We start from the raw sequence: 14,652 nt of genomic DNA on the forward strand, positions 1-14,652 counted from the left end.
ATGAGGAATTAAAAATGGAGGTTGAGAGGGATGAGGCAAAAGGAATGGCAAATAAGTCTGTGCTGCGCAACAGATTGGCAATTGTACTGCAAATTGAGAAATCATGTGACTAAACTGAATAAAAAGAAGAAGAAACTACACTATGGAACATAGATAAATGACATAAAGAATGATAGTAAATGCTTTGGAGCACCTTAAATGACATTTTGGGAAAAAGGCTAACTGAGCTCCATCGTTCATTGAATCAGATGGCTCATTCATCACAAACCCGACTGATATTGCCAACTACTACTTTTTTTTATTCATTGGCAAGATTAGAAAACTTAGGCATGACATGCCAGCAACAAACGCTGACACAACACATCTAATTATATATGACCAAATTATGAAAGACAAGCATTGTCATTTTGAATTCCGAAAAGTGAGTGTGGAAGAGGTGAAAAAAAGATTGTTGTCTATCAACAATGATAAGCCACCGGGGTCTGACAACTTGGACGGAAAATTACTGAGGATAATAGCAGACGATATTGCTAACATTAATAATATGCATGTCAATCTCTCCTCAGACAACAACATTGATGCATACGCTGACTCGCTGAGCGAGTTTATTAGCAAGAGCATCGGAGATGTTGTACCCACGGTGACTATTAAAACCTATGCAGACAATGTTCTTTTGTTTTTATCCAAGCCTTAAACTTCTATTCCCCCCTTACTTAACTTGATAAATACATTCGACTCCTTCTCTGGCTACAAGATAACCTGGCAAAAAAGCTAATTGATGCCAATATCACGGCCTGTGGATATGCAATTTCTGCAATCTATCCCATTTAGAACAGTGATGGACAGGTTCACAAGCCGTGGCATTGTAGTGACAAGAGACCTTCATCAGCCATTGAAAGTGAATTGGGACATGAAAAATGATCAGCTTAAACAAAATATAGATTTTTGGAAAACTCTGCCTATCTCCTTGGTTGGTCATATAAACGCTATTAAAATGGTTGTCCTACCCAGGTTTCTTTACCTCTTCCAATGTCTACCCAATTTCATACCACAAAGCTATTTTAAGAAACTGGATTCAATAGTAATTCAATTTTTTAGGGGATAACAAGGCAGCCAGAATTTCAAAGAAGCATTTATGCAAGTACAAGATAGGCTTTGGCCTTCCTCACTTTAAACATTATTATTGGGCTGCTAATCTGAACATTGTGTCTTTCTGGAGGGAAAGTTTACCTGAGATGCGACAGAATGATATGCCTTCATGGCTTTTGATTGAGCAGGCCTCCTGTCAACGTTCCTCACTCCCTGCACTTGTTAATAGTCCATCATATGTGAAAAAAGCCACTTATGACTAATCCAGTCATTTGTCATACTCTTAAGATCTGGAAACAGATTAGGTATTTTCGTAACACACCCACTGTTTACATTGACAGCCCGATTTGCCTGAATCATGCTTTCCACCCTGCATTGGATGATGTGGTGTTTTCACTGTGGAGGGAAAGGGGCTCACAACAATTGTTAATTTATACATGGATGGTCAGTTAGCTTCATTTCAACAATTACAGGGAAAGTTCAACCTGCCAACAACACATTTTTTCAGAAACCTCCAAATCAGGAATTTCTTAAGGACACATATCCCATAGTATGGCATAAAGCCAAATAATCCTACATTAGATAGCCTGATCCTTGTCAAACCCCATTCAAAAGGGTCGGTCACTAGACTGTATGATGTGCTACAGGCCCACATAGATGTATCCACAGACACTATTAAAAGGGCTTGGGAACAAGAACTTGGTTCAGAAATCTCAGATGAGGACTGGGTAGAAGCTCTCAGGAATATAAACCACAGTTCAGTGAATGCCAGACACAACATTGTACGGTTTAAGGTGATACACAGGTTACATTACTCAAAAGTAAAACTGCATACAATATTCCCGGACACCTCACCACTGTGTGAGAGGTGCAAGCAGGATGAGGGGACGTTGACCCACTTATTTCAGACATGTCCTAAATTACATGCTTACTGGGCTCTCATTTTGTATTACTTATCTAAAGCCTTTGATAGAGTTCTAGCCCCAGACCCATTGATCGCTCTGTTTGGTACAGTTGATGGGAATAACCAGGAGGAGAAGCTGTCTCTCTTTGTACTCTATAAGCCAAAAGGCTCATATTGCAATTTTGGAAATTGAAGACTGTACTTACCTTTGAAATGTGGTTACGGGATTTAGGGAATGTAATACATACAGTGGGGCAAAAAAGTATTTATTCAGCCACCAATTGTGCAAGTTCTCCCACTTAAAAAGATGAGAGAGGCCTGTAATTTTCATCATAGGTACACTTCAACTATGACAGACAAAATTATTTTTAATGAATTTATTTATACAGGTGCATCAAAGTTGGGACCGAGAGACTGAAAAACAGTTTCTATCTCAAGGCCATCAGACTGTTAAACAGCCATCACTAACATTGAGTAGCTGCTGCCAACATATAGACTCAAATCTCTAGCCACTTTAATAATAGGATGTAATAAATGTATCACTAGTCACTTTAAACAATGTCACTTTATATAATGTTTACATACCCTACATTACTCATCTTATATGTATATACTGTACTCTATACCATCAACTGCATCTTGCCTATGCCGCACGGCCGTCGCACATTCATATATTTATATGTACATATTCTTATTCATCCCTTTACACTTGTGTTGTATAAGGTTGTTGTTGTGGAATTGTTAGATTACTTGTTAGATATTACTGCATGGTCGGAACTAGAAGCAGGAGCATTTCGCTACACTCGCATTAACATCTTCTAACCATGTGTATGTGACCAATCAAATTTGATTTGATTTGATCCATGTTTCTCAAATGTCACATTTTGAAGTTGTTCCAAATGTTTCATTTCAAAGTGTTTAAGCTTAAGTTTAGGCACGAACTCCTCATTTGTAGGGTTAGGGTTAAGTTTAGGCGTTAACTCGGAATCTTTAAAAGGATCCGCCCATATTTTTCAATTTTCGCCTAAAATGACTTACCCAAATCTAACTGGATATGCATATTCTTGATACCCTTTGAAAGGAAACACTGTGAAGTTAGTGGGAATGTGAAATGAATGTAGGAGAATATAACACATTAGATCTGGTAAAAGAAAACACAGAAAAAAACATTTTTTTGTGTTTCTTTTTTACAATCATCTTTGGAATACAAAAGAAAGGAGGTAATTTAGATGGTGTCCACAAGAGGGCAACTGTGTATATGCAGAGTTTCAGACTGATAACTTCAAGAATGTCCTTCATGATTTGCCCAAATGTACCCAAATGGCCTCCAAGTGGCAGAATTGGTAAATTGATCGGTAAACTGCATCCAATTTGCTGAGTAGAGTGTTGAAGGCTATTTTGTAAATGACATCGCCGAATTCGAGGATCGGTAGGATGGTAAGTTTTACGATGGTATGTTTGGCAGCATGAGTGAAGAATGCTTTTGTAGGAAGCCGATTCTAGACTTAATTTTGGATTGGAGATGCTTAATGTGATTCTGGAAGGAGAGTTTACAGTCTAACCAGACACCTAGGTATTTGTAGTTGTTAACATGTTCTTAAGTCAGAACCGTCCACAGTAGTGATGCTAGACGGGAGGGCAGGTGTGGGAAGCGATCGGTTGAAGAGCATGCATTTAGTTTTACTTGCATTTAAGAGCAGTTGGAGGCCACGGAAGGAGTGTTGTATGGCATTGAAGCTCGTCTGGAGGTTTGTTAACACAGTTTCCAAAGAACGGCCAGAAGCATACAGAATGGTGTCGTCTGCGTAGAGGTGGATCAGAGAATCACCAGCAGCAAGAGCTTCATTTTGATGTATACACCCCCATAGAGACTGCCAGAGAAGTAGTTGGTGAACTAGGTGAGGCAGACATTTGAGAAACCAAGGCTATTGAGTCTGCCGATAAGAATGCAGTGATTGACAGAGTCGAAAACCTTGGCCAGGTCGATGAAGACGGCTGCACAGTATTGTCTTTTATCGATGTCGGTTATGATATCGTTTTGGATCTTGAGAATGGCTGAGGTGCACCCATGACCAGCTCGGAAACCAGATTGCATAGCGGAGAAGGTACGGTGGGATTCGAAATGGTAGGTGATCTGTTTGTTAACTTGGCTATCGAAGACTTTAGAAAGGCAGGGTAGGATAGATATAGGTCTGTAACAGTTTGGGTCTAGAGTGTCTCTCTCTTTGAAGAGGGGGGTGACCGCAGCAGCTTTTCAATCTTTAGGGATCTCAGACGATACAAATGAGAGCTTGAACAATCTAGTAATAGGGGTTGCAACAATTGCGGCAGATAATTTTAGAAAGCGATGGTCCAGATTGTCTAGCCCAGCTGATTTGTAGGGGTCCAGATTTCGCAGCTCTTTCAGAATATCAGCTATCTGGATTTGGTTGAAGGAGAAATGGGGAGGCTTGGTGAAGTTGCTGTGGGGGATGCAGAGCTGTTGACCAGTGTAGGGGTAGCCAGGTGGAAAGCATGGCCAGCCATAGACAAATGCTTATTGAAATTCACGATTATCGTAGATTTATCGGTGGTGACAGTGTTTCCTAGCCTTAGTGCAGTGGGCATCTGGGAGGAGGTGCTCTTATTCTCCATGGACTTTACAGTGTCCCAGAACATTTTGGAGTTTATGCTACATGATGCAAAATTCTGTTAGAAAAACCTATCCTTTGCTTTCCTAACTGCCTGTGTATATTGGTTCCTAACTTCCATGAAAAGTTGCATATTGCAGGGGCTATTCGATGCTAATGCAGTACGCCACAGGATGTTTTTGTGCTGGTCAAGGGCAGTCAAGTCTGGAGTGAACCAAGTGCTATATCTGTTCTTAGTTCTCAATTTTTTTGAATGGGGCATGCTTATTTAAGATGGTGAGGAATATATCAAGGCCTGGGGAATAGGAGTGAAACTGGGGGCTACAGGGCCTGGGTTAACCTCTACATCACCAGAGGAACAGAGGATGAGTAGGATAAGGGTACGGCTAAAGGCTATAAGAATTGGTTGTCTAGTGTGTTGGGGACAGAGAATAAAAGGAGCAGATTTCTGGGCGTGGTAGAATAGATTCAGGTCATAATTTACAGACAATGGTATGGTAGGATGTGAGTACAGTGGAGGTAAACCTAGGCGTTGGGTGACAATGAGAGAGGTTTCGTCTCTGGAGGCACCAGTTAAGCCAGGTGAGTCTCCGTATGTGTGTGGGGTGGGACAAAAGAGCTATCTAAGGCATTTGGAGTGGATCTGAAGGCTCTACAGTGAAGTAAAACAATCAGGACTAGCCAAGACAGCAGTAGACAAGGCATATTGACATTCGGGAGAGGCATAAAGCAATCACAGGTATTGATCAGGAGAGCTAAGACAACAATGGGTAAATGGTGATGAATGGGCAGAGCAGGTCAGTTTGCTACATACAGGAACTGAGTTCGAGGCTGGGGCCGACATGTAAAGCTTAAAAACAAAACAACAAAAAACAACTTTTTAACGCTGGATTCAAAAACGCAACCACTGGCAACTGAGGCAGATGCATAACCATACCAACCATCCCCATACACAAAGCCTTAGCAAAACCAAAACCTACTTGAAGGTGATATATTGTATCGACTTTCGGCAGGCACAAGCTGTATGATTTATATTGCTTTATTCAATTTGTCCTTTCCCCTTCTTCCTCCAACGACATCCTCACAGTTAAACTGTTATCTCAGAGAGGCTGCAGTGTTGCCTTGACAACAACATTTGTTGCTCATGATCTTGTTACTGCTTTGGATTTTTGGGGTGGGCATGATCAGTGCGTTTGTCAGCAGACAACAAGAAACAAGGTGTATTGAGTCTATATGAGTTTAACACAATGGAACTACAGTACTGGCAAGCCTGCAGTACATGCACAAATTCTGCAATATCAGTGATCTATTATAAGATTATGTAAGATGTCCATATCAGGACCATATAAATATCATGATAAACTGGGTGGTTCGAGCACTGAATGCTGATTGGCTGAAAGTCGTGCTATATCAGACCGTATACCATTGGTATGACAAAACATTTCTTTAAACTATTCTAATTACGTTGGTAACCAGTTTAAAATAGATGTAAGGCACCTCGGGGGTTTGTGGTATAAGGCCACGGCTAAGGGCTGTATCCAGGCACTCCGCATGCATCGTCCTTAAGAACAGCCCTTAGCGGTGGTATATTGGCCATATACCACACCCCCTCGTGCGTTATTGCTTATTTATATTTCCATGATTAGGACAGCCTCAGTGTCACAAGGAGTTGGTGTATGTACTGTGTGCACGTTTGCCAATAGACCTTTTGTCAGTGGGTTTCTAACAGAGAATCTCTTGGTGCTCTGTTCCAATAAGGATGTCCTGAAGGAAACCATGGCAGCGGATGAACAGGGTCTGAGAACTGGAGAGAAGTGGACCCTGTTTGGAAATGAGGCTGAGAAGGTGGAGGTGGAGGTGCTCAGGGAACAGCATTATGTCCGCCAATGCTGTGACCACATGGCCTTGCGTAGACAGGTAAGAGTCTGCTGTGATCTCATCACATACAGATATCCACGGACACTCTGGACACTGAATTATAGGCCTACAGTATTGTGAATTCAGTAGGGCCGAATGTATAAAAACAGATGCCCAGTGGAAAATCAACATGGTCTCATTTAACCATTGTAGTTATATGTCGCTAACGCTGACATCCCTACATTCCCCGTGGCTTACTGAGATTTTGACGTTTCTTTGCCTTATGTCAGTTGACCAGTATTCAAATCAAACTTTATTTGTCACATGCGCCAAATACAACAAGTGTAGACCGTAGACCTTACGGTGAAATTATTACCTACAAGCCCTTAACCAACAGTGCAGTTCAAGAAGAGTAAAGAAAATATTTTCCAAATAAACTAAAGTTAAAAAAATATAATAATAAAAAGTAACACAATAACATATCAATAATGAGGCTATATACAGGGGGTACCGGTACCGAGTCAGTATGCGGGGGTACAGGTTAGAGGTAATTTGTACATGTAGGAAGCGGTGAAGTGACTTTGCATAGTTAATAAACAGCGAGTAGCAGCAGTGTACAAAACAAATGGAGGGGGGGTCAATGTAATATTCCGGTGGCCATTTGATTAATTGTTCAGCAGTCTTATGGCTTGGGGGTAGAAGCTGTTGAGGAGCCTTTTGGTCTTAGACTTGGCGCACCGGTACTGCTTGCCGTGGGGTAGCAGAGAGAACAGTCTATAACTTTGGTGACTGGAGTCTCTGACGGTTTTATGGGCTTTCCTCTGACACCGCCCATTATATAGGTCCTGGATTGCGTATGCACTACCCTCTGTAGCGCCTTACGGTCAGATGCGGAGAAGTACCAGCTGTGTTTATCTGTGTTCCAGGCTGCGCAGAAGGCTTCCATCCATTTTAAGTATCTGGAGGACCTGAGTCATAAAGCCCCAGACTTCCTTATCCCGCTAAGAGCCCACATGGTGTGGGAGGGCATGGGGGTCAAACTCTCTTGCACCATCCAGGGATGCCCACCCCCTAGGGTCACCTGGTAAGCACTCACACTCAAGGCTAATGACCTCCATTGAAAATCTCTGAAGACGGATAGGTTACAGTATGCTTATTATGTAGCTACACAGGTTTTTGTCATGTTAACCTTTGATTCCTGAATTGGAATATTGCTCTGATATTTGTGGGTGAAATTACCTTATTTGCTTAGGTATAAGCCTTGGCAATGTGTATAACCATCATCCTTGATAAGCAGATTCACTAAAAGACTAGCTGATGAAAAGAATATGTGTTCAGTATTCATGCCTGAGCATAGTCAGAGCTGTGGACCAGATGACCTGCGGCTTATGAGTTGAACAATCCCAGACGGGACGCATGCATCCCAATGAGCTTCGAGAGTCTTGACTCGACTGAGACAGAGCTCAAGAAGAAATGTGAGATCAAAAGCCATCTATCTATATGCTAAAGGAGTCATGTTACCTGTTGCGTAACATAGATTAGCATAATTAGCATTGGGCAGGAACATTGCATAACAGTGGTCATGTTTACATTTAATTGGGATTTTTGTTAGTTTATGTTACGTTTTGTTAGTCATTTGGACTGTTTTTAACTCTCTCCATCCCAGGAATAATGATGGGGACACCTCTGGGTGCCTATGGCCAGGCCTGGAACTACAGTCTGAAGAAGAAGTTTGGTCTCAACTCGCTGGAAATCAGAAGGTAAACGAAAGGATTTTCATATGTATGCCTTTAGCACCCTGCTGTTCAAGACGTTGTAGTTACTTCCACTCCCCTCTTCCATTTCCTCCCCCTTCCTTCTGAGTGAATATGAGAGTGAACTGTCTTCAGAAAGTATTCACACCCCTTGACTTAGTCCACATTTTGTTGTGTTACAGGCTGAATTCAAAATGGATTAAATATATTTTTTTCTCACCCATCTACACACAATACCTTGTATTTTAGTGCCTTGTTGCAAACAGGATGCATGTTTTGGAATATGTTTTATTCTGTACAGGCTTCCTTATTTTCACTCTGTAAATTAGGTTAGTACTGTGGAGTAACTACAATGTTGTTGATCCATCCTCAGTTTTCTCACAGCCATTAAACTCTGTAACTGTTTTAAAGTCACCATTGGCGTCATGGTGAAATTCCTGAGCGGTTTCCTTCCTCTCCAGCAACTGAGTTTGGAAGGACACCTGTATCTTTGTAGTGACTGGGTGAATTAATACACCACCCAAAGTATTATTAATACCTTCAATATGCTCAAAGGGTTATTCAATGTCTGCTTTTTTTTTTTTTACCCATAGGAGCCCTTGTTTGCAAGGCATTGGAAAACCTCCCTGGTCTTTGTGGTTGAATCTGTGTTTGAAATTCACTGCTCAACTGAGGGACCTTATAGATAATTGTATGTGTGGGGTACAAAGATGTCATTCAAAAATGTTAAACACTATTATTAGACACATGCAAGTCCATGTAACTTATTATGTGACTTGTTAAGCACATTTTTACACCTGAACTTATTTAGGTTTGCCATAACAAAGTTGTTGAATACGTTTAATCAAGATGTTTAAGCTTTTCATTTTTAATCAATTTGTACAAATTTCTAAAAACATAATTCCACTTTGACATTATGGGGTATTGTGTGTAGGCCAGTGACAAAACATCTACATTTAATCCATTTTAAATTCAGGTTGTAACAATACTTTCTGAAGGCACTGTACATGAGAATGTTGACATGTCTTGTGATTTAGCTTTGGGCTCAGCCTGGAGCCAAGATGGTGGCACAAACATATGAGTCATCACCCTTCCCCATCCCCCGGTGCTCTGTTGAGGATTCTGGGGAGTACAAGGTGGTTGCCAGGAGTTCTCTGGGTGAAGCTACTACCATTGCCACTCTGGTGGTCAACTGTAAATAGCTGCTGATTCTGACAACTTTCATGGACATGGTATTCCTGCATGCAGATTGCTCCTCTGGCTCACATTCAAAATGTTAAATGGGTAACCATGTCACATTTCCCCTTTCCTGTTCCATACTAGTCCATACTTGTTTTACTCATGTGAGACAACCTAAAGGGATGCTCATTCATACTTCTATGGGATTTAAATCGCCGTTCATCCATACCAATTATTTCTAAATCATCTTGATCCAGTTTCCATCTGTAGTGATGTATTGCACCTAGATGACTGGGGTTCTAGACCATATCAATAGCCTACACCTTCAATCTAAACTGATTAGTGCATTACATTACATGCCATTACGAGTGATGTAACGCGTGTTGCTTAGCGCTAAGAGCATTGGGCCAGTAACTGGAAGGTCGCTGGTGTAATTGAGACTCGTGCGCTGAGAGTTGGGAAGCAAGTTCAGGGAGTGAATACATTTAATAAATAAATGTAACATAATACAAAACACGAACAAAGCACAGACATGACACAGAAACAGAAACAATGACGCTTGGGGAAGGAACCAAAGGGAGTGCCATATAGGGCAGATAATCAAGGAGGTGATGGAGTCCAGGTGAGCTGCATAATGCGCTGAAGCGCCTAACGATGGTGACAGGTGTGCGCCATAACGAGCAGCCTGGTGACCTAGAGGCCGGAGAGGGAGCACAAGTGACAGCTGGTTTGAATACCCTACCAGATAAGATCAGAAATCTGCCGATGTGCCCTTGAGCAAGGCACTTAAACCTAATTTGCTCCAGGGATGCTGTACTACTATGGCTGACACTATAAAACAACACATTTCACTGCCCCTATAAAACATCTTAATATTAAATGGGTTAGTCCGCTTATTAACTAACCAAAAACCTTCGGTGTCTGCAGTCTACCGCCCACATTAACAGAACTTTGGACCTTTCGTTACACCACCACAACAACTCTGTTGACAGAAGGGATGTTAATAATATTACAAGAGTAATTAATTAATTCAATTCTGAATCTTTTCCCCAAGCTACTTAATGGCCTAGAAACAGTGTGAGGGTGCCCCGAAAATACCGGGACACTCCTTCCCCTCCTAGATCAATTAAATGGCGAAGGAGTAATGAGACACTTCAAGGGGCCAAGCGCTCCTATTCACCGATCATCCATATTTCACCTGCTCACGTTCTCCTTCGATTGTTTAAATAGGTTAAAGGGAATATTAGTTGTGACGTGTATAAAAGTGGCCTTGCCAGGATTGATTTGTCTCTCTTTCTCTCTCCTTTCCCTCTATCTCTCTGCACTCTCCCCACACCTCTCTCTCTCTCCCTCCTCCTTGCCCCCCCACTCCACGATTCAGCATATCAAGGAGCCGAGGCCACAATCAAGCAATGCAATCCTGGACCCCAAGTAAGTTTCATGCAGCGTCTAATGAAAAATGTCCTTCTTAATTTCTCTGCAGCCTTTTGGAGTTCACTCTCTTCTCCTCCGCTAAGACTGAGCCTTTGAAGACACGACTCTGAGGCTCTGCTGCATGTACTCTGACATGGTTTGGCTGACTGGATACAAGGAGGATTGGATGGCAAAGGGATGCTTATGGTTCATCGGAGTGTGTGTGTGTGTGTGTGTGTGTGTGTGTGTGTGTGTGTGTGTGTGTGTGTGTGTGTGTGTGTGTGTGTGTGTGTGTGTGTGTGTGTGTGTGTGTGTGTGTGTGTGCGTGCGTGCGCCTGTATATAAAGGAGTTGATTGGGAGGGGCAGGTGAACGAATCGCTGCCATTTCAGCGCCAGTCATAGTCATGTATATTTCAGCACACAGAGAGAGTGTGCGATTTGTTCACATTTGCTGGCAGCTTAGGGAGCCCTATAAATCAAATCAAATGTAATGTTATATAGGCTATGTCCCTCTTCCACCTTGATACTGAGCTAGTAGAGATGCTGGTTGCACCCACAGGGAGACCATGCAGAGTAGTGATTAGACACTGACTAATAACCAACAGATTATTTATCTATATTGTTTAGCACTGCTGTGTTGCCTTAGTAAATTACTTGTTCTTCCTAGATTGTGTCAGCATCACACATAACTGGAGCAAACTGTTATTGACAATAACAAACTCACTGTGTCACACACTGTTTAAAGTTGTGTGCAAGTCACAATCAATGGACTCAGACGGTGGTGTCCTCTGCATGTTTGAAATTAAATTGCAATCATTCTGAATGAAGCTTTATCAGCATGTAATGCCATTCATACACACTTGCTGAGGAGAAAATGGGATTTGAATTGCAGAATGACATTAGTGTGGTGCTGAGACTTCATTATGCCATGTGGAGCAGGGAGACAGACACTATTATCCAATGTGGATTACTCCCTAGAAAAAAGGGCAACCCCAGCACATTTATCATAATCATGATGGGGACGTGCAGGAATGATTGAAATAGAGAGAACGTCAAATCAAATCAAATCAAATTTGATTTGTCACATACACATGGTTAGCAGATGTTAATGCGAGTGTAGCGAAATGCTTGTGCTTCTAGTTCCGACAATGAGTAATAACCAACGAGTAATCTAACTAACAATTCAAAAACTACTACCTTATACACACAAGTGTAAAGGGATAAAGAATATGTACATAAAGATATGTGAATGAGTGATGGTACATTACGGCATAGGCAAGATGCAGTAGATGGTATCGAGTACAGTATATACATATGAGATGAGTATGTAAACAAAGTGGCATACAGTGGCATAAACAAAGTGGCTAGTGATACATGTATTACATAAAGATGCAGTAGATGATATAGAGTTCAGTGTATACGTAGACATATGAGATGAATAATGTAGGGTATGTAAACATTATATTAAGTAGCATTGTTTAAAGTGGCTGGTGATATATTTTACATCAATTCCCATTATTAAAGTGGCTGGAGTTGAGCCAGTGTGTTCGCAGCAGCCACTCAATGTTAGTGGTGGCTGTTTAACAGTCTGATGGCCTTGAGATAGAAGCTGTTTTTCAGTCTCTCGGTCCCAGCTTTGATGCACCTGTACTGACCTCGCCTTCTGGATGATAGCGGGGTGAACAGACAGTGGCTCGGGTGGTTGTTGTCCTTGATGATCTTTATGGCCTTCCTGTGACATCGGGTGGTGTAGGTGTCCTGGAGGGCAGGTAGTTTGCCCCCGGTGATGCGTTGTGCGGACCTCACTACCCTCTGGAGAGCCTTACGGTTGTGGACAGAGCAGTTGCCGTACCAGGCGGTGATACAGCCCGACAGGATGCTCTCGATTGTGCATCTGTAGAAGTTTGTGAGTGCTTTTGGTGACAAGCCGAATTTCTTCAGCCTCCTGAGGTTGAAGAGGCGCTGCTGCGCCTTCTTCACGATGCTGTCTGTGTGGGTGGACCAATTCAGTTTGTCTGTGATGTGTACGCCGAGGAACTTAAAACTTACTACCCTCTCCACTGCTGTTCCATCGATGTGCATAGGGGGGTGTTCCCTCTGCTGTTTCCTGAAGTCCACAATCATCTCCTTAGTTTTGTTGACGTTGAGTGTGAGGTTATTTTCCTGACACCACACTCCGAGGGCCCTCACATCCTCCCTGTAGGCCGTCTCGTCGTTGTTGGTAATCAAGCCTACCACTGTTGTGTCGTCCGCAAACTTGATGATTGAGTTGGAGGCGTGCGTGGCCACGCAGTCATGGGTGAACAGGGAGTACAGGAGAGGGCTCAGAACGCACCCTTGTGGGGCCCCAGTGTTGAGGATCAGCGGTGTGGAGATGTTGTTACGGGGGGCGGCCCGTCAGGAAGTCCAGTACCCAGTTGCACAGGGCGGGGTCGAGACCCAGGGTCTCGAGCTTGATGACGAGTTTGGAGGGTACTATGGTGTTAAATGCTGAGCTGTAGTCGATGAACAGCATTCTCACATAGGTATTCCTCTTGTCCAGATGGGTTAGGGCAGTGTGCAGTGTGGTTGAGATTGCATCGTCTGTGGACCTATTTGGGCGGAAGCAAATTGGAGTGGGTCTGGGGTGTCAGGTAGGATGGAGGTGATATGGTCCTTGACTAGTCTCTCAAAGCACTTCATGATGACGGAAGTGAGTGCTAGTGGTAGTCGTTTAGCTCAGTTACCTTAGCTTTCTTGGGAACAGGAACAATGGTGGCCCTCTTGAAGCATGTGGGAACAGCAGACTGGGATAGGGATTGATTGAATATGTCGTAAACACACCAGCCAGCTGGTCTGCGCATGCTCTGAGGGCGCGGCTATGGATGCCGTCTGGGCCTGCAGCCTTGCGAGGGTTAACACGCTTAAATGTTTTACTCACCTCGGCTGCAGTGAAGGAGAGTCTGCATGTTTTGGTTGCAGGCCGTGTCAGTGGCACTGTATTGTCCTCAAAGCGGGCAAAAAAGTTATTTAGTCTGCCTGGGAGCAAGGCATCCTGGTCCGTGACTGGGCTGGTTTTCTTTTTGTAATCCGTGATTGACTGTAGACCCTGCCACATACCTCTTGTGTCTGAGCCGTTGAATTGCGATTCTACTTTGTCTCTATATTGACGCTTAGCTTGTTTGATTGCCTTGCGGAGGGAATAGCTACACTGTTTGTATTCGGTCATGTTTCCGGTCACCTTGCCCTGATTAAAAGCAGTGGTTCGCGCTTTCAGTTTCACGCGAATGCTGCCATCAATCCACAGTTTCTGGTTTGGGAATGTTTTAATCGTTGCTATGGGAACGACATCTTCAACGCACGTTCTAATGAACTCGCACACCCAATCAGCGTATTCGTCAATGTTGTTGTCTGACGCAATACGAAACATATCCCAGTCCACGTGATGGAAGCAGTCTTGGAGCGTGGAATCAGATTGGTCGGACCAGCGTTGAACAGACCTCAGCGCGGGAGCTTCTTGTTTTAGTTTCTGTTTGTAGGCAGGGAGCAACAAAATGGAGTCGTGGTCAGCTTTTCCGAAAGGAGAGCGGGAGAGGGCCTTATTTGCGTCGCGGAAGTTAGAATAGCAATGATCCAAGGTTTTGCCAGCCCTGGTTGCGCAATCGATATGCTGATACAATTTAGGGAGTCTTGTTTTCAGATTAGCCTTCTTAAAATCCCCAGCTACAATGAATGCAGCCTCAGGATATGTGGATTCCAGTTTGCAAAGAGTCAAATAAAGTTTGTTCAGAGCCATCGATGTGTCTGCTTGGGGGGGAATATATACGGCTGTGATTATAATCGAAG

At 42.9% G+C, this 14,652-nt stretch overlaps 1 pseudogene; it reads left to right on the forward strand.

Moving 5' to 3' along the window:
* LOC139377185 (myomesin-3-like) overlaps positions 1-14,652 on the forward strand; it is a 75,955-nt pseudogene that overhangs the window by 22,382 nt on the left and 38,921 nt on the right.

Source organism: Oncorhynchus clarkii, chromosome 2 (assembly GCF_045791955.1).
Source record: "Oncorhynchus clarkii lewisi isolate Uvic-CL-2024 chromosome 2, UVic_Ocla_1.0, whole genome shotgun sequence".
Lineage (NCBI taxonomy): Eukaryota > Metazoa > Chordata > Actinopteri > Salmoniformes > Salmonidae > Oncorhynchus > Oncorhynchus clarkii.